Source organism: Panthera uncia, chromosome A2, assembly GCF_023721935.1.
Source record: "Panthera uncia isolate 11264 chromosome A2, Puncia_PCG_1.0, whole genome shotgun sequence".
NCBI lineage: Eukaryota > Metazoa > Chordata > Mammalia > Carnivora > Felidae > Panthera > Panthera uncia.
The window spans coordinates 104,736,197-104,757,648 of record NC_064816.1 but is presented as its reverse complement, the minus strand read 5'-3'; the positions used below and the strand labels follow the sequence as shown (position 1 = coordinate 104,757,648).

At 35.5% G+C, this 21,452-nt stretch overlaps 1 protein-coding gene and 1 non-coding gene across 4 annotated transcripts in view; one reads left to right on the top strand and one right to left on the bottom strand.

Annotated features, from left to right (window-relative positions):
• The window catches only part of CRPPA (CDP-L-ribitol pyrophosphorylase A), a 431,068-nt gene that overhangs the window by 269,853 nt on the left and 139,763 nt on the right, over nt 1–21,452 (top strand). The window lies entirely within an intron of this gene.
• Nucleotides 17,007–17,106, bottom strand: LOC125931171 (small nucleolar RNA U13). The gene has a single exon (XR_007460421.1). It is a non-coding gene; the product is annotated as a small nucleolar RNA U13 (small nucleolar RNA).

Below are 21,452 nucleotides of genomic sequence, written 5' to 3'. Positions count from 1 at the left end.
AAAAGAACATAAGCTTTGGGCCAAAGATTTCCTCTGAAGCAAGTCAAATAAAAGTTGCTCACATCATTCTTGATTGCCCTCCATTAGCAATGAGGCATCAGTCACATGGTCACATATGTAGCAAACGAAGCTAGGAAATATACCTATCCAGCAGCCGTGTCTCAGCCACATTTGACTATTCTGGGCAAGGGAGGATAAAGTCTTTAGTGGACAGCTAACAAGATCTAACACAGGTACAAGTCCAGTAAAGGAGAAATGCACAGTTTTAGGAACATCATTGCACTCGTAGAAATTTTTTGAAAGTGAGGTTTGGGGTTGTCCCATTAATATTATTCCAGATGACTGTGCTATTGTAGATTCAGTCGTAATGCATGAAGTTCATGTAACTGATTTTCTGTAAAACCAACAAACCTTCTTAAAGGAGAGGATAACAATATAGAAGGAAAAAAAAAAAGCCATGTTGTAGTTAGATTTTCACGTATACTTGTTTGACCTATACCTGTTTTCCAATTGCTTGAATTATTTTCCCGAATTAACTGTTCATTTCTAAATGTATTCATAAATATGCATTTCCACATACTATGTTTGGTATTGGGTTTCTTCCTGCCTAGAACTTTAGAGTTCAGAAGGGGGAAGTGTATCTGGTGACAATCATGTGTAATACATGAAATAGAGAGGTGGCAAAGAGGAGGTGTTTCAGAGAAGGACTCAGGGAATAGATGATCCTAATGTGCGGTATGAAGAATGGAATAGACTGTCAACATTTACAAAAAGGAAAATAACAAAGGAGTGACATTAAAGGAAGAAAAAAATTTATGTTCAAGTACATGGGGTCTGGGGAACATCAAATTAGGCGATAAAAGTAGAGTGAAGGGCCCAGAAATGGGGCAGAGTATTCAAAAGGACCGTGGATGCCACACTGATATGTCACTGAGACCCATGTGGTGATTCTAAAACCCCTGGTGTGTGTGAATGCATTTCTGGGATTGATGTCACTGTGGAGAAGTTCTTTCAAATGGTGTTCTAGAATATTTTCTCTTTTTTCTTAGCTTTTAATCATAAAACATATCACCATAAAAAATAAACCAGCTGATTTATTAAGCTCTAAATATGAAATTCAAATTTCAGGGTATAATAGTATTTTTTAAATCTGTTTTTTGTTATGTAACAGAATAAAAGTTCAGTCTACATTTTAATATGCAATAAGGTTTAAATCTTTTTTCTTAAATAGTAAGTATACAACAATACAATTGTATCCATCCTTTTTCAATGAGAAGAGCACTTTCTTTTTTTACATATAAAATGAGTTTAAAGATTGAGATAACTTTTGTTATACAGTCTCTGCTAATGATCTAAAATGAGCATTCTTTTTTGTCTTCAACCTTACTAAATGATGAAGCATTTCTCATATAACATGTTGAGAAGATTTCAAAACTTCCTAAAACTTTCCAAGGAAGGTTATGGGTAACGGGTAGCTCCTGAAGGTGTTCTAGCCAGACAGTAATGTATTACATTACTTCATGGTAAGATTCCTTTCAAAGCAGCTTACAGGATGTATTGAAATAAAGACAGAAAGAGAAGTGACTACAGAAAAGTAAGGTCAGGTGAGAGGTGAGCCCAGGAAGGGTGGGGAGGAGCTCAGAAGGTGCAGTCAAGAGACTCATTAGGGGCAGAATGGAGACATCTTAGAGAATGAGAGGGCAAGGTGGGTTGGGGACCCAGAATGGTGCCTGGTTCAATGGTTCAGGCTTGCAGCCAGTGCAGGTGGAAGCCAAGCAGAGGAAGAGGGAACATCTTAAAGGGGAGCTCACACATGTGTTCAGTTTTAGAAATTTAATTAATATTATCTTATTAGTATAATGACAAAGATGTTCATATGACTCAGTTTTATGCTAATGCCGACTTGTAAGCAGAACATATTGTTTCCATGTGAGAACCTTCTCCTAACTCTTAGATGTCCTTCCAAGTACTTCCTCCAATTCTAGTTGCTTATCTTCCTCATGTCTGTGTCTCCCAATCAGAATGACAAGAACACGCTTATGAATTTCACTTCTTGGCTCTCTAGGGAAAACACACACACACACGCGCGCGCACACACACACACACACACACACACACCACATTTGTGCTCTGAAAGATTTCCCTGTGCCTCACAAAGCACTAGAAGTATTTCTTCTCTTTCTCTTCCTGTGACTTGCTTCCTGTGACTTGCTTTGAAGTCTTTGTTGTCAGGAGAATTAATTTGAGTCTCTCAGAGCATTGGAGCTAGAGTGAAAAAACTTGTCTTTGCTGTTAACTTGTGTTAGGCAGAAGATGTCACTCTTTTGGAGCTTTATTTCGCTATTTCTAAAATTAAAGGATTGGATTAGATAAGAGTTTCTTAACTTTTTGGCTCTTGACCTCATTTAGGAGATCTATGGGCTCCCTAAAATTACATGGAAAATTGTATGTCTATTTATTGAAGCACTTGTCTACAAGAAGATCCACAGCTCTCATCAGATTGTTAGGGTTCTGGGCCCCCTGAAATAAAAACAAAAAACACTAGTATGATCATTGACATAGCCACTGGATTTGTTGCCATAAAGCTGCTATTTTTTGATGGTAGCAAAAATATTCTGCATGGCATAATAGTTTTCTTAGATGTAGCCCTATTCTAGGAGTTCATTCTTAAGTTATTCTGTTCCTTTTAGTGCCTCTATGATCATCTAAGATGCCACCTTAATCACAGCATCAGGTCTCTGAGGGGGAGGATGGAGTGGGGAAAATCACAGAGGTCAGTGGGGGGAGGATTCTGTGTGGTCAAAACCTCTGCCACCTGATTCTTGAGACTAGGGGCATGTTTAGATTTTCTTCCCTTCACTTATGCAAGCCGCAAGAAAGGATGTGAAACCCTTGGCACTGTTAAAAGAGTTGCCGATGTCTGTCCTGGACAGAAATTGGCTGCAAAGTACAAGCATGAACAAAACTGGCCAAAAGCTTGTCTAACTCAGAGCAGTGACAGTTACAGAGATAAAGTGAGTGAGATAAAGCGAGAATGAGTGTTGACCTTAGAGCTATTTTTAAGTCTGAACGTTGGCCAGTGCTCTAATAAACTAACCCAAACAGACTTTGTAAGTTCCAGATAGCATAATTATATAGTGATGACTTTTTGTTTCTCCATAACTCCATAAGAATATACAGAGTTTAGCTTCATTTCTGTTTGCTTAATTTATAAACAATGGTTTAGTCTTCTAAGAAATTTTCACAGGATCTATATTGACCTTAATCATATTTATCTCTGCTGCCCCTTGTCCTTGATTTCCCTTTTTGTCTCTCCCATATCCTAGAGACTATGGATTCTCAAAGTAACTGAGGTTAAATGATCCAGTTTTGTTCATCTGTTCGTTTATTAAATTGTGATTTTACCCAATCTATGTGTTTTTACCACACATACTTGTTTATTAAATTGTAATTTTCCTCAACCTGTCATTTTGTTTTTACTGTATATACCCACTGAGCAACTTGTCACAATGACTCACTGGATTAAATCCAACAATATTTGAACTGGTCTGTAGCCTGTTGAGTGAGTCCAGTGACAACTTGCTTGGAAATTACAGGAATGCTATTTGCAGGAATTTCTGCAGCCCTAAAATGACAGGGCACTTGATAAATGTAGAATATGTATGATCGTGATAGCTGGCCTCTGGTTTGGTATGAGACATCCATAGGCCAGTAGACACAGTGCAGCAATGCATTAGTATTCAAATGCAATAACAGTTTACACATTTTTAAAGTAAGAATCACTGATAAAATATTAACATAGAAAAGCAGTGATCAAAAACAACTACATTAAAAAAACTTTTTTTTTTTTTTGCTCTAAAGTCTTAAGAACAAGAAAATTTCAAATGTTGTCTCCAGTTGTAATCTGGTTGACAAGTCTAAGAAATTAATTTATCAGTGATTAATTAATACTCAGGCACACTTTTTTACTCTTGTGTGGCAAAAGTTTAATCTTGTTACTGTATTTAGACATGATATATATAAGCATTCCTTCCCATTCAACATATAATTTTGGAAACACATAATTCCTAATGGGGAATCAAGTCTGTCAAACTTAACCAGATCTCGGCAAATGTATTTAAATTCGATTCCTGGAAATGAAAACCTTGAGTTCTGTTTTTGTTTGATTCTGGCTCACTGTGTTAAAATTAGGAGGAGGCAGGCCATGGCCCCAGTTAGCATCAAGTCATAGTATTTAATGTGAGATGGAAAGAGCAATTTCAAAGCAACTTAAAATTTTAAAACTTTCAAGGTGTGACAGGGGTTCAGTCCTAACATTTAGTATCTTCAACATGGTGATTTGTCAGTAGAATCCCTTCTGTGTATTCCCATGAATGGCCATTCGGTGAATCTTTATATAGCCTCCTTAAGAAGACAGGTGTTGGTCTTAATAGTTAAAATGAGTTGTAAAGATTCTAAAGTAAAAAGGAAGTTGCTGATTGTTTCCAAATGAGGGGAAATTATTAAGTAGATTCCCGTTTCCTAAATATTCTGTGGAGATTGTACAGCACAAGGTTTTGATAAACCTGTCATTAAAAAGTCATTTTCTCATTTAAAGTCTTAATTTGAGTGTATGAGTAAAAGGTTTTAAGTAATTATGGCTCAAAAGCACTGTGACTATATGAAATAGCACCAGTTTTTATTGTATGTAGAATGTCCCAATTAGATGAAATGAGCTTCTATTAATACTTGATGTTTCTATTTAAAAAGCTAAATGATTATATGGATGTAGTTAGAACTTTAATTTTTATGAGTCCGTTTGGTGGTATCTTCAAGAACTATTTCAGTGAATAGGATACCACATACTACTTTTTAATAAAAATGTTAAGCTTGAATCCTAAATTTTGAAGAAACCGAGAATACTAGATAAGGGCCTTAATGTTCTCCATACTAAACGCACTGCCTTTACATGACCAGTCATGTCATATTTATTACCACGTAATTAGAAATCACTGGCACTGGCCTGTGAAAGATGCCTGCATGTTTCCTGGACATCCCATATAGAATGCTCTTCTACATAGGGCATTCAATAACACCACCATAAACTTGGTCTGTCTTTCCATGCTGTGGCAAGATAGAATGTCGATGTTCTAACTTCACTACCTAATAGCTTCTCTGGAAAGCATTTAAAAGTAGAGATTTTTAGCGGTAGATGACAGAAGCTCAAGTGAATGTTAAAAGGTCTAATTGGCTTTATTAATTGATGCATGAATCAACAGCATCCAGTCTAGGAAAGGGTAGCTCCTAGGAATTGTGGAAATGGAAGGATTTTATGGGCAGAATTGGATGGGACAGTTAGCAAAACAAAGATTGTTTCAGGCAAGGTCACCTTCCCTGAGAGGAAGAGAAAAGGGTCTTACTAGGTGGATTGCCTCATCATCCTTTAGGGAACAGAGAGGGCCCCTGTGACAGATTACCTCATTGGTGCTGACCAGAAAAATCCTGACTGACCAGGACTAGTTTCTCAGGGAGGCCGAGATTACAAATAGGTTAGGTATTAAGCCCTGGTTTGGGGACTTGACCTAGCACAGGTGATGCCATTTGAGGCCTGTGTGTTTTTTTAACCCTGGAATTCATCCCAGGTGAATCTGAGTCAACTCAGTTACTTCCACATCACCAATGGCTTTGTTTGTGGCTACGTGGTGAAACAAACCATATGTAGACCTGACTTTTTTTAAAGCCCATGTTTGTTCTAATATCCAGTTTTGTTGTGCATAGATGAAATTCTGGTTTGTGTTTGCTATGGATTTCTCTTTACTTAGTATCACACTTATAATGATGCTTACAAAATACTGTTTATGATAATAGGCTGCTTAGAGGTTACTTTTCTTTCTTTCTGAAGATAAAGTAAAAAACAAATAAAACAGAAGACATTTTCAAACTTGGAAATAGTTAATTAAACTTGAGGCTTTACTGATCCTTAACACGCAATATTCATTTTTCTGGATATAAATTGTTTCAAGCCCAAATGGTGCATTAAGATGTTTCAGAAACTTTACCGAGACGCCTTATTTTTGTTTACCACTTAAAATTGTTTTCTCCTGCATGAACTGAAACCTTGTGGTTATAGTCGTTGCTTATCCACTTGTTTCACTCTAGCATATCAGCTAGGTTTTTATTGTACTTGGCAGACTTGTTTATTTAAGAAAGCCTTAACAAACATTTTTGAAATACTAGTTGGCAAGAAAATTGAGAAAAACAAAACAAAACAAAACAATTTGTTCATACACACAGGTTTGCATGATTGCCCTCTCCTGAGGCAACAGTGTCATTACTTTTTACAAAGGGTTAGAAATGAGAGCTGACAGTCATTTGCAGATCAAATCCTACTTCGTTTGGCAAGTAGCCACATTCTCTGCGACACAGTCTGCTTAATCTGGGTCACACATCTATTTTCTTCTAATTTAAGTTTTTTTAGATTCAAACACTCTCGAAGAAAGGCCACCCCCTACTATCACGTACATACCAAATTTTTATGCTGTTTTTATATTAATACCATAGAATATTACAGAATACGCCTTCATAAGCTTTACAGAAAGACTTAGAGATTTGCATATGAGATGCGTATCTTGCAGTTGATTTTGAATTCTGTTTACAACTATTTTCTGCCTTTGCTCTCTTCCCTTATGATGGAAAGTGTGATGGGATTAAATTATTGTTAATACAGCTCACCCTTGAACAGCATGGGTTTGAACTGTGTGGATCCACTTATATGCAGATTTTTTCGATAGATACAGTACCATACTGTAAATGTATTTCTTTCTAAAGTTTTCTTAATATTTTTTCTACCTTCCTTTATTGTAAGAATATAGTGTATAATATGACCTACAAAGTATGTGTTAATCGACTGTTAACGTTATAGGTCAGCCTTCTGGTCAACAGTAGGCTATTAAAGTTTTGGGGGAGTCCAAAGTTATGCACAGATTTTCAAGTACATGAGAGTTAAGCGCTCATAACCCCCATATTGTCCAAGGATCAACTGTATAATGATTGCTGCGTATGACTGTCATCACTAATATCATTAGGAAAAACATTATAATAATGCCCCTTGTAGGGGAACTTTTTTGTTTTATAATTTTTGTTAGTATACAGAGATAATTGAAATGAATATTATTTATTTGCAGAATAAGAATTACTGTATATTTATCCATTGTGCCCTGGCTTTACTTTATAATCACACTCTAAATATTTTGTATTAGCCAGGAATTCATAAATATTTCATTGTTGATAAAGAGAAAAGAATTACTTTTAATGAAAATGAGAATTACAGTTTCAGAGTGGAAAACATATCCTTCCCAAGTTTTCTGGAGAATATATTTTGAAGAGAAAAAAGCATGTATGTCCAACTCTGCTGAAAGTGTTGTGTATGTGTGAAGATAACTTCAAAGGAGTTATATAAGAAATTGCACTGGGGGAGATGCAATGTGTGTATAAATAAGTGCCACATTCGATAGTGCAAGTAGCAGGTGGAATAGATAGTTTAAGGGCTAGAAGAGACAGATCATTCTGCTCAAGGGGATTGAGAAATGCTTTACGGAATAGATATCAATATCAAATGCCTAACATTGAAAAATCTAAGGGGTGCCTGGATAGCTCAGCCGCTTGAGATTTGGACTTTGGCTCAGGTCTTGATCTTGTGGATCACATGTTCGAGCCCCACGTTGGGCTCTGTGCTGACAGCTCAGAGGCTGGAGCCTACTTCAGATTCTGTGTCTCCATCTCTCTCTGCCCCTTCCCTGCTCATGCTCTGTCTCTCTTTCTCTCTCAAATAAAATAAAAACATTAAAAAAAAATCTGAAAGACCACAGTTACAAGAATGAGGGCAGGAACTAAATAATCATTGTGTTAATTAAGGGTATGACAAGTCTTGCAGATAATTGGCAGTAAATACATAATTGTAGCACAGATTTTACTGTTGGATTTTTAACTAAAGCAAAACTTATACTGAGAGTAATAGATTTTGTTAGACAAGTAATGACAAAAATGGTAGAAAGCTTGAGATACTTGGTACTGTGCCTTCATTTATTCTTTGAACGATACTTTTTGGAACTGTACTATGTGCTGGGATAGGTAAAAGGCACTAAAATAAGGCAGATGTGTTCCGACCCTCAAAGAGCTTAGAGTATAACTGGGTTTAGGTAGAGAAATTCATGTTTTACTGTTTTTGGATGGCAAGTTCTGTTGTTTAATTCTTGAACGTAGATAAGTAAGCAACTACTACGTAAATAGCATCAGTCATATGAAAGCCATGCTTGGCAGAAGACACGCATGCACAGAAGAATGGAAGCATGTGTGGTTACAAAGTTAGGGCATGTTGTAATCACACATACTTACATCATGCTACTGATGGAAGGTTTGATTTAAAAGATGACTCCTTGGAGGTTGATAAGGAGGTGGATGAGAGGCATGTCGCATGCGTCAGATGAGTGCTTTTCCAAAAGCTAGGGGCTTGCCTCTTGATGTGAGAGGTTGAGGCTGTCACTTGTGACATCATCCCAGTTTTATGATTTCAAAAGTGATGAATGTAAAGTTGATTAGGTTCTATTAAAAGTTCAAAAATGATAAGTTATGTACGAGATACTCTGTTGCTTAAGGCTTTTGTCCTCAATTTTTTAGTATAAAGTATGTGCTATTTTACTTGTTATTTGAGGTGTTTATCTACTAAATATTCTTTAGAGAGGAATGCATTTGATGATAAGCATAGATACTGATCGACAGCATATAAAATATAAGCTTTAGCCAACTTAGTAAGAATAGTGGCACCCCCCCAAAATGCCCATGCCCTAACTCCTGGAACCTGCAAATATGTTACCTTACATGGCAAAAGAAAAGTAAGGTTGCAGATGCAAATAAGGTTGCTAATCAGTTGACTTTAAATAGGCAGATGATCCTGCATCATCTGAGTTGGCCCAATGTATTCACAAGGGTACTTAAAAGTGGAAGACGAAGGCAAAAGGCTCACTGATGTGAAGCGAGAAAGATGTGACCAGCTATTGCTGGCTTTGAAGATGGAAGGAGGCTACAAGCCAAAGAATATGGGTAATTTCTAGAAGATACCTAAGATAATAAATTTATATTGTTCTAAGGTACTGAATTTGTGGTAATTTATTATGGCAACAAACAGGAAACTAATACATAAATATTTAATAGTGGTAAGGAACATTTACAGGTTACTGTTAGAAAATGTTTGAAACAAAATATATATTAGTGACAACAAGAAGTTGGAGAATAAAATGTCAAAATTAATAGAATTTAAGAGGTTCCTGGGTGGCTTATTTGGCTAAGTGTTCGACTTTTGATTTTGGCTCAGGTCATGACTTCATGACTTTTGGCTCAGGTCATGATCTCAAGCTCCAAGTTGGACTCTGTGCTGACAGCATGGAGCCTGCTTGGGATTCTTTCTCTTCCTCTCTCTACCCTTTCCCTGCTTGCTCGTTCTCTCTTTCTCTCTCTCTCTCTCTAAATAAATAAAAATTAATTAAAATATATTAGAATTTAATATCATAGTTTAAAATCATGATTTGTTTAGAATAAGTGTGAGCCTTAGAGTACTTTTTTTTTTTTTTTTTTTAATATTTGCTGGTGAAGCAACAATTTGAATCTAACCACATGAAGCTCATTGGCATGATTTAGGGATTTTTAAAAGGGGGTGTACGTACTTTTAAATATAATGCAGAATTATAAATATGCTGGCACCCATATTATTTGGATATTGACAGTATAATAAAGTACCTCAAATCTGAGGAATCATGTTTTATATGTCATGACATTGGTGAAAAGATTTTCTTAATCCTTATTTTCTTAAAGTTTCTAATATTCATAATGAAGTATGTGTATCTTTGTGTACATGTCTGTGTGTGGGGATGTGTGCTTTAACAAAATAAGAATCATTTTCTCTGGGTTACAAATGGTACCATAATGAGCTTTCCCAGGAAAAGTTTTGGTATTGGGGCCAGGTCTCCTGTATAAGGGATTGAATACAGGACCATATATGTTTCTGCAACTTAAAATGAACCATGTGCAAAATACATTTGGACTCTTAAAGCAAATGTGCAGTTAGTAATTTCTCAAGAATTTTAAAGAGCCCCTCATGAAGGTTGTCAGTGAAGAGCTAGCAGCTGATTGTCCTTTCAGAAATATTACTTATCTTTGAAAAACTTCTTTTTGCCTTGGTTTTCCAGCCATCAGTCTCTCCCAAGAGAACTTTGAACTTAGGTATCACAGAAAGTTCCAGGGATATCAAACACTTCACTTGGTACGTGCTTCCATAACACCGAGGGCCTTCCCATTGAGGCTTAAGTTATAAAGCGTGTTTCCAAAAGCTTAAATCTTTCAAAGTTAGCCAGTAAACTGCACTGTGGCTGTTGTATACAGTGGAATAGAATATCTTATTTGGAAGAGACATTAGTTTCTCCCACTTACAGGTTGATACTCTTCCTGAGATCATAAATTTTGTGTCCATTAATAAAACAATATTGCTGGACTGAGATTTAGTACATGTAAAGATAAATCTCACTACTTGCTGCTTGCTTTATCTCTTTGAATTTAAATTTCCTTTTCTCTTTGGACCCTTTTGTGGCCTACTTTCTGGTTGTGAGGCTCAAATGACATAATATATTAGAGACTCATATGAAATAATCTAAGGCATGGGTTTTCAGTATTTTCTCCTCTGCAACCTCCCCCCCCGCCCCCACCGCCAAAGTTAATGACTGCATGGTGAAATTTATTGGCAAAATTATGTTACTGTACAATACTCATGGAAACTGATGATTTATATTGACTTATAAGATGCTCTCAGTAGTCAGGCAGCAAAGAAGCCAGTTTAACCCAGCAGTTCCCACACTTAGCAGACTCTGATACCCTTTTGTCACAGAACATACAGTACATGTTGTTTAACGTTGTTTGGAAACTGCCTTCATGCAGAAACTTACATGTAAGGAAACTAAGGGCTCAGGAGTTTATGGTTGGAACATGGCAGTGGAGGGAGGTACTGCACCTTTACAATCAATTGAAATCCCTTTATTTTCTTCTTCATTTTGCAGGTAGAGAACCACAGAGGTTTATAAAGGTTTCTATGGGACTAGGGGTTTCAGAAATAATTCTTAGTATCTTTAATTGCATAACTTTAAAAAATTTACTTATTGTTAGTACTATTATCGTCGTCATTATATCCCGTTTGATCTTAACTCGCCTCTTTTCAAAGTGTTTGTGGTGACTCTAGTAAAAATTGTGCGTGACATCATTTATTTTATGAATGCATACTAATAATTATATTTAGGACTAAAATCATGTCATAGTTTTGTGGAAGACTTAGATAAGAAATTGTAAAATTTACTGTGACCATAAAGCAGCTGCATGAATCAGCTTCCCCTTGGTTGCAAACTTTATCATAGTTGTGTTTTCCAAGGTCCATCAGTTCTATTTAGACAATAGAGGCCAACGTGTTGAAGGCCTGATATTGTGTGCTCCAGTGGTTAACAGTCAGGCTTTATCTCTTTAATTGCCAAGGCATGTCCCTGAGGTAGTGTTTATTCCAATTTTATAGGTAAGGAATCCGAAATGTATTTTCTTGACTCCCCTGTTAGGAGAGCCATTGTTCTTCTAGTTACTTGAATGCCACCAAGAATCCTAATTATTCCTCCATGTTCTAGAGTCAGTAGCTAAGTGCTCTGAATTCTAGTTCTATATTTCTGGCATTTCCCACTTCCTTTTTTTATTCCTAATGTGACCACTATAATTTAGGTATTCATTGCCTCTTAGGAGTTGCTGGGATAGTTTCATAGGTGGTTCCTCCAGTAATGTCTTTTCTGAAAACTGTCCTACATCCCACAGCTAAAATATCTGACTACATCTGTAGATTCCATTGTTCATACCATTGTTACTGTGTTGGGCTGCTATTAAGAGACAATGATGAGGGGCACCTGGGTGGCTCAGTCGCTTAAGCGTCTGACTTTGGCTCAGGTCATGATCTCACGGTCCGTGAGTTCGAGCCCCGCATCAGTCTCTGTGCTGACAGCTCAGAGCCTGGAGCCCGTTTGAGATTCTGTGTCTCCCTCTCTCTGCCCCTCCCCTGTTCATGCTCTGTCTCTCTCTGTCTCAAAAATTAAAAAAAAAAAAAAAAAAAAAATTAAAAAAATTAAAAAAAAAAGGGACAATGATGATAGGTACATTAGTGCTTTGCACATGACTAAGGAAACCATAGTTTTTCAGTCATTCCTCTGTCAGAGAGAAATAGACTTTATGTAAATATGACTTCAACCAGAATTAAATGTTCATCATTCAAGGATTTCTTTTGGAGGTAAGTTGCACATCCAGTGACCTTATTTGTACTTTTTTCTTCAGTTAGGAACTTGCTTCTGTGAACACTTAACATCCTACTTAACCCCTAGCTTAAATGGATTTCATGCATGTTCATAGCTTTCTGTGCTACACTTTTCTGGGACTTGTGTTTTTATTGACTTTGTCTCAAAATTGTTGCATAAGAGAAGTCTTTAATTCTCTGGATGTCTTTGATAAAATCTTTCCTGAATAATGGAAAGTTTTACCCTCTAAATACCCTGAAGCATGCATTTCAAATCACTTTGGCCTTCAAGTACTTCACTTCCAGAGAAGATTACATATGGGTGAGGTTTTTTGTTTGTGTTTTCATTTCTAAGATGGAAATGCAATCATGGTTCTGATGGTCGTGGTGTGGAGTTTGTAAACTGTTTGACATAGATGGCACATGCTGTTCTCGGTGCTTTGTATTTAGTAACTCAGCCAATTAGAACATAAAGAATATCTGATATTCTTCCCAACTTAATTTTTTAACCATGAGGTTCAAGTAGAGTATAAAACTGCCAAGCCTACCTGATGACAAATACTTACTATAGTTTTTCTTGGTCTATTTCAAGCAATTGTTACTCATTTTTAAATCATCTTGGTGGAACCTTACGACAATTCTTGTTTGAGGAGGAAGAAACTAAGTTATAGGTGAACTAGGGTTGAGATTGATTACTCTTTGCTCTGGTGATTTTATAATGCATTAATGTGCTAAAATCGAAAAGTACTTAAAACCTCATTAGAATTTAACACAGGACAGGGTTTTGAATTATGCATTATTCTCAAGAGATTTATTACAGACCTATACTTATAATGTAGGTGGTGCATTTTGAGTAGTTTAGGAAGATAGCCAAAGAAATTTAAAATATAGTGTATGAATATAAATGTGGAAAACTCTTATCACAGAGTACTTTCCTTAAGATACGGGGACTATTTTCGAACAATTGTTTTTCCATGCCTACCTCAAAATCAATAGTTTTATTATAATTCATATTTAAATTACTAGCATATCAATGAATAAAGTCTTTTTTGTACTATATAATTTCTTTAATGCAATATAGAACTTTATTCTTGAAATTAGAAACCCTTTCATAATAAGCATGGTCCTGTATTTAAATTGAGTATGTGCATATTTTGTACTCAGCAGAAGATCCAGGCTTGTCTAAAATTATGCATACAAATGCTTTGGGGTTTTTCTCATCAAGGGATATGAAATGTAGTTAAATAAATAATCTTTCTAGCACTCTGATAATTACTAGCCTGGGAAAGATAAGAATTATAGTGAATGGTTGAATATATGATGCCTTTTTGCTATGCCCTTTAAAATGAAATATTTTAATATTCATATTTACATAGCTCACTTAAATCTCTTATGTTTAATATTTTAGATTTGTTAGTCTTTGTAAGAAAATAAATCAAAATCTCTGTACAGCTTTTTGCTCATTTAGGGTCCATTTTTTTTTACTCATTTACATAAATTAGAGAAGAAAAATATATAAAAGCTGGTTCTTGGTGTTTTGAATAAATTCAAGTGTTGAGTATTGGTTAAATATTTAAGAAATTGTATAATTAAAGCCTCGGTGTCAAAATATTTTATTTTATAAATTAGTATACAATATTTTTCTTAAAAAAGAAAAAAGAAGATATAGGGGGTTTGTGGATGCTCATCTCCACCATTCTAACAAAAGTAGCCATGGATAAACTGTAAATGAATGATTGGCCATGTATCAGTGACACATAGTAAAGACCGAAGGAACCTTGATTTGTTGTGAGGGCCATAGTTTGCTGACCCCTGACATGGAAGGAGGAAGGTGAAGCAAAGTGTTTGTTTGTTTGTTTGTTTGTTTGTTTGTTTGTTTTAAGTTTATTTATTTTGAGGGAGGGAAAGGGGCAGAGAGCAAGAGAGAGAGGGAGAGAGAATCCTAAGCAGGCTCCGTGCTGTCAATGCAGAACCCTAGGTGGGGCTCAAACTTACTGATCATTAGATCATGACCTAAGCCTAAGTCTGGTGCTTGACTGACTGAGCCACCCAGGCACACCAACCAAGAGAAGGTTCTTAATATTTGGTCCATTGATCACTTTTAGGCATTAGCATGCAGAATGTTGTGCACTGGTTTCTTTTTCTTGTGAAATGTTTCATGCCTGTCTTCACTGCCTGAGTGATTATGCCCCCCCAAATATTAAAAAGCATTCTATTTATTAAAAATGGCAAAAGTTTATAAATAAATGTGTCCTGGATTATTCAAACAGATCTCTAGGAGATGCTGAGAAATAGTTAAACCTCATCAAAGTTGCCCATCAATTAGAAAGCCAGTTCCTACAAGATTGAGTAAAAAGGATCGTAAAAGGCGATGGTTTTGAAACTATGCTCTACAGAAAAATCCAACAGATTGCTCACGGGCTTCTGTGGGTGATGAGGGAGTCAGAAAGGAAAGTGTCACTGCTGCTCCTGGTTCTTCAATGGAGGCAATTCACCTTTGTCTTTTATTTCTTTAAGTCTCTGCATATTAATTAATATAAATATAAGAAATGAGATCATACTTCTTGAAAACTAGTTGTGTAATAGTAAGTTAATGAACCATTTACTGTTGTTGTTTTTTCCCTAGCCTGTACAGTATTTCTTTGGATATACTTTATCATGGGCAATAGTTCTACTTGACACTTTTTTTTTAAACAGAGAATTTAATAATGGCAAAGTAATATCAGTCTTAAATTTAGTCATGTTTGTGGGAAATATGGCTGGGAAACCAGACTATGAGTCTGTTAGCCATAATGGTACTTCTTTGTATTTTGTAGCAGGTTTTCTTTCCCTGGAAAAACACTGCACCTATTGAAGGTTAGAATTGTAATTCCAATGTAGAAAATTCTGCCAAGTATCTACTTTGGGAATATTTAAGTAACATTATGAATTCTTAAGCTGTATAGCAGATTTTAGTCTAGGTAACACAAGAGATGCATTTGTACATTCCTTCATTTATTGATTAATTTTTTTTAAGTGCCTACTATATCCTAAGCACCTGGGGTCTGTAGTAAATATAGTCTAGTTGCAAGAGAAAGAAAAAAAGCATTTGATTTTGGTATCACATTTCTCTTTTGAATTAGTATTAATACTATTTACTTGGGGGAAAAGCTCATGATAAATAAAGCAATTTAATTTCTTAAAATGTTATATTTGATGAGGACATTTTTGGATCTGCCATTTAAACTTTAGAAAATTTCTGGTGTGGATAGGGTGGGTTCAGGGGTGGACACATCAGGTTTTGTTGTCTCTGTTTTGGTGATGTAAAAGAAAATGAGAATGAAGAAGCTTAATGATACCCAAGGGCACTGTTCTTACATCAGAGATCTGTTAGACTGCCTGTTTCCTCCTCTCTCTCTTCTTTACCATGCTGCACTCTGCCTCTTCCTCACTTACTACCCCTTAGGGCTTTCTCATGTAAAGTGAGCTACTCACACAGAGAATAAATAGGTCCTTTAAAATGTTTAGTTAATATTTTAACTCATGATTCTTACCGTCTACCATTCACCAAAGTACAGCATAATTTTAAAAAAGAAAATAGATTTTTAAATATTTTCATACTATGTAGACAATTTTATGGAACTAAAAAGTATATTAGGGTCATCAAGTTCCTTTTTTCTCCTTGTGCTTATGTTTTGGTGCTCAAGTTATAATAAGCTCATACCCCTCATGGCTAAAGCATGAAACACAGGTTAATACCAGTAAATACACACTGAAGGCATAATTTGGATACCCTCTGATCTCTTAAAAGCTCTTGAATGATTCTAAAATATTCTTGGTTAATTGTTTTTGCCAGTACTTCAAATTTAGTTTTTGTATTTCTCAGAGTATACTCAAGGATGGCTTAACTTTTTCCTTTCACCCCAAGATACCATACCATTGCCAATTGTACCCTTGCATAGCCAAATCCTTTTCCTGAGAAATTAGAGATATTTAAGCCGACAGTGATTTGTTCTATCTGGAAAATTATTGTAGCTGGTAAGTAAGCAGCAGACGTCTAGAAATGATGATCTTGTTTTCACATAAATATCTTCAGCTGTAAAGAGTTCAGTTAGAGAAATATATCAGATATATATGTGAATAGTTGACATAGTTTATGTTCTGTTAACCTTGTTTATTTTTACAGCATGTTGGTTTTATTGTTGTCTTAATATTTACGTTATATCTATTTTTGGTCACTTCAAAAATGAATAAAGCTTATGTTGTAAAATATTTTTCCTACATGGTATTTTCCTGAAGTTTTAATAAAGCATCACTAGTTTAATCAGCACTCAGTGCTCATATTTTGTGCAAGATTATAATTGCAAGCATGAATCTTTGATTCTTCATGGTTGTTTGTATATATCATATCATTCAGTATGATAATGAAAAAGCAAAATTCATAACTATCTCTACATCTGGCTCAGAATTTTCATTATTAGGTTTATTCTTATTATTTTTGTGTACAAAATGCTTATAGAAAAAAAAAAAAAGAACCACTAAAGCAGTGGATATTCTAATGAAAAACTGAAGAATAGTGTCAGTGGAAGTTGAAGGAAAAAATAAACCTCTTTTTTGAAATAAGATGGTTAAAAATTAAATTTTATGTAGTGTTCTTTTTTTGTTTTTGTTTTTGTTTTTTTTTCCATATCAGACAGGTAAAGTGCCAAGGTCATAATAATGTTTGAGGGAGGCACATATCACACAAAGGTGTGAACACGTAGTCATGCTTAGGACTACAAAAGGATCTAATATTTGTAATCATATGCTAATAAAAGGAGATTTTCTGTAGCTATCTGTAAACCTCAGTCCTCCTTTGAATATTTAATTTTGAATACCATGTGTCTTCAGTATTGTTACCGTTAAAAAGTATAAAGTTAATACCCATACTTTTTATAAAATAATTCTTAAAGTATAAAAGTATAATTAAGAGCAAAAGTCTTTTCCTCTACCTATTCCCCTCCCCTCCCATACTTAATCACATCAAAAAGGTTAAAGTATAGATCATTAGAGTTGAGTATTTCAGTTTTCCTTTCTGAAGTAGTATCTCAATCTTGTTTTCTATAATACAGTGCTTCAAGAAATTATCTTAAAGAATTCAAATGGTGCAAATTAGCGATCTCAGAGCTCTCAGATATAGGGAATACTTTTAGAGAGATTAATCTAGACAGAAGTCTTAAGATGTATACATACATACATTAATATATAGGTGGGGCACCTGGGTAGCTCAGTTGGTTAAGCAACCAACTCTTAATTTTGGCTCAGATCATGATGTCACAGAAGGGAGATTGAGCCCACTCTCAGGCTCATGCTGAGTGTGGAGCCTGTTTGAGATTCTCTCTCTCCCTCTTTCTCTCTCACCCACTCTTGTGCATGCTTGCTCTCTCTCTTTCAAAAATAAATAGATATAAGTAATGTGCAGATACACACACACACACACACAAACACACACGTGTGTATATGTGTGTCAGAGATACAAGGTACATCACTTCACAGAGTAATTTTATGGAAGAAAGTAGATACCTTTGTTTATTGAGGTGGAATGAGAGGAGGGTAGTGGAAAGACATACCTGATATATATGTATTGGGTATTATATATATGTGTGTGTGTGTGTGTGTATGTATATGTGTATGTATGTGTATATAATATAAACATGTATAATTAATACTTTAATATATGTTTTTGTCTATATACATTAATACAATCCTATAACTTTATATGATATACAGCATTAATAAAATGTATGTTTAATATCTTCTCATTACCCTCATTCTCATTCCATTACAATGGACAATGGATACCTACTTTCTTGTATGAAATCTCTGTGAGGTGCTGATGTTTTATGCATTTGATGCAGTGAAGACACCCTGGAAATAAAATGTTAGTGTCCAATACTTAACTATGAGTTCCCTAAGAATAAAGACCATGTGTTGGTTAGCAATTGTTAGCATTAATTTGTAACCCTGTTTCAAGTTTTACGTATTTGAAGTCAGTCTAGTTGGTAATTGGGTCCTTTTTGAACTTCAGAAAGGATGGAGCATACATAGAATCAATGAAATAAAGTTATTTTGGAAATTCAGATGGAACTGGACTTAATACTCAGGACCCTCACTTATTTGCTGTCTAAACTTGGATGAGATACTTAATTTTTTTTTTTAGGTTAATTTTCCTCCTCTATAAAGATAAAAGAATATTCATATCATATGGTTATTCAGTGTATTAAATGAGTTTAAAACAGTTGGTAAAAGGCGTGTAAGATATTTTAGTTCGGATCTCTATAGTTAAATATCTTGAAATGATTCCTTTGCTTTTTAAATAAGCTTTCCAATTTATAGTAAAATATTTAATACTTAAATTTTATATGTATGTGGTCAAGGTAAATTATGAATTTTATATGCCGTTTAATGTATTTTTCCATATTAATTGGCTTTAGGTATCACACGGTTGCATTTTTTTTTTATCTAAGAAAATAAAATTGAAAGGTTATTGAGAAGTAGGCCCAAAAATGTGCGAGTTTAGGACACACAAAAGGAGCCAATTGAAAAGAAAGCAGTGTGTTTCTCAGCTTTTGTTCCTGGAAGGAAGATAGGAATACTTCCATCTGCCAGGGACATGGCAGGGATAACGGTCCACAAATGCATTAAAAAGGGTACTGTAAGAGTTTTCATGCTTCAGAGATAAACATATAATTATTACCATATACAAGTTAAAAATAGTATGGAAATAGTTTTTCATGGAAGATTAACAACTGAAGCCAGAAATGTTTCTGGTTGCTCGTATGGAAATTGCTTTGTTAGATGATTGTACTCACTGGGTAAGAAGTAGTTAGTAATTTGTGTGACTTGTTACTGTCAAAATCCTGCATGGAGTGACTCTGATTTTAGATAAAGTTGTATATGCTGGTAGAATTATGATTTCGCTTTTGGCTTTTGAATCACAAGCAGATTTTTAGTAGCAAAGAAAAACCTTCCCTCTGGCCTTGTTTGTTGTCAGAGTGTAATGTTCACGCACGCTTGCATAAGTGTTCATAACAAGCTTGTAGATCCCAAAAGGAGCTGAAGAATAATTTATGGTGGTCTTTGTGTAATTGCTGCCAGCTGAGGAAGCAAAATTCCAAATCAGTTTAAGTAACTTTCACAAATAACACTTACCATAATTATAAGGTAAAGCTCAATATATAGTTTATATAATAGAGTCTTACCTCACCACAAAGTAGTCAAAGAACAGTCAAGCAGAGGTCTTCACAGAGGTATATTTTAACCTTTTGCTTGACACTCTACTTCTTTAGGTTTATTAAAACCTTCTGGCTGTGCATTTGAAATTGTGCCTGTTTAAAACATCCTTGTATGAATTTTCTGTTTTGCTGTGAGCATTTCCAAGAGCACCTCACAATAACGCTAAGAAGGTGATCCTCAAAAGGCAGAAAATGCTACATCTTTGCTTAGGTATATTGGAATAAAGTGGTTTTGAGATCTTGGCCAAGGACAGTTAGTGTTATTTATTTACTTTTCAAATAGTGTGTTCAACTTTGGGGGAAATAAAACTTAAAAACCAGACCCTAAGATGGGATATTAGTAAGTAATCATAGTATAAAATTGTTAATTTTCAGAAACGTTTAGCATAGTATTCACTTAAATATGGAACTTCTCATGATACCTTTGCTTTATGGTTAGATTTAATTTTGGGCAGCTTCTTTTTAACTTTTATTTTTTTCAACATTTATTTATTTTTGAGACAGAGAGAAGAAGTGGGAGAGGGTCCGAGAGAGAGGGAGACACAGAATCCAAAGCAGGCTCCAGGCTCTGAGCTGTCAGCACAGAGCCCGACACGGGGTTCAAACTCACAAAATGTGAGCTCATGACCTGAGCCAAAGTCGGATGCTTAACCAACAAGCCACCCAGGCACCCCAATTTTGTGCAACTTCTTAGAAACATTTCTAGTATTTTGCAAAGGGTAAATTTGTATGTGTTGTGGCTAAAATTCAATCATAATTTTTGAAAGCAAGTTGAGAAATGTCAGTATTATGCATATTCTGCCGTATACATTTCTGTATCATTTAATCCAATGTTCATTTTTACTTATCTATTAAAATTATAGAAAGTGTTCTTTAAGATGTTATTATGCTGTACAGACAGGTTTCATATATAAGAAATTATTCAACTTGATATCCCTATTTCCACACCTTCCTTTCCCTCATTAAAACATGCTTTCTGCTCTACTTTCCCTTTTTTGAGTGCTACTTTCCCATTAAAATGTCTAGAAACTTAGGGGCTCCTGGGTGACTCAGTCAGTTAAGCAACCCACTTTGACTCAGGTCATGATCTCATGGTTTGTGAGTCCTAGCCCTGCGTTGGGCTCTTTGCTGACAGCTCAGAGCCTGGAGCCTGCTTCAGATTCTGTGTCTGCCTCTCTCTTTGCCCTTCCCCACTCACACTTTCTGTCTGTCTCTCTCTCTCAGAAATAAACATTAATTTTTTTTAAGAAGTCTACAAAGTTGAATCATTGAGGGAATTCTGAATATGCTTTCTTTGCTATGTATGTAAGACCTGTGTAGGTCATGTGTTCATCTTTGTAGTCAAGGTCTCCCTTCATATCTAAAAATAATTACTTTCCTTCCCTTTCATCCCGTGGCACATTAGCAATAGTATCTGGAGATATTTTGAGTTGTCATAACTGAGGGTGTGGTGCTATGGGCAGATAATGAGCCAAGGTTGTGGATGATGATAAACATCATACAAAGCACAGGACAGCCTCCAGTGATCATTACTCAAGCCTAGAGTGACCATCACGTTCAGGTTGAAAACCCCTGCTCTAATTTCTGTTTGATCATTTGTTCTCCAGATGATTCTTTTTAAAATACTACTTATGCTGTGTAAATCACCTGATGAAGCATCTTCAAGGGTGTTGTTATGAGTACATGATCTAAGTTCTGTACCCTGGTTTCAAACTTACTCAATTAATACATCCCATCCCTGCTGCTGTGAGGTCTTCTGTTGCCTTTGTTAGTCAGGGAGTTGACTACTCTGGCATGTATTTGGGCCCTGTATCTTCACAGCAGCCGCCTATCCTTACCCTGGTGGTGCTGGGGAATTC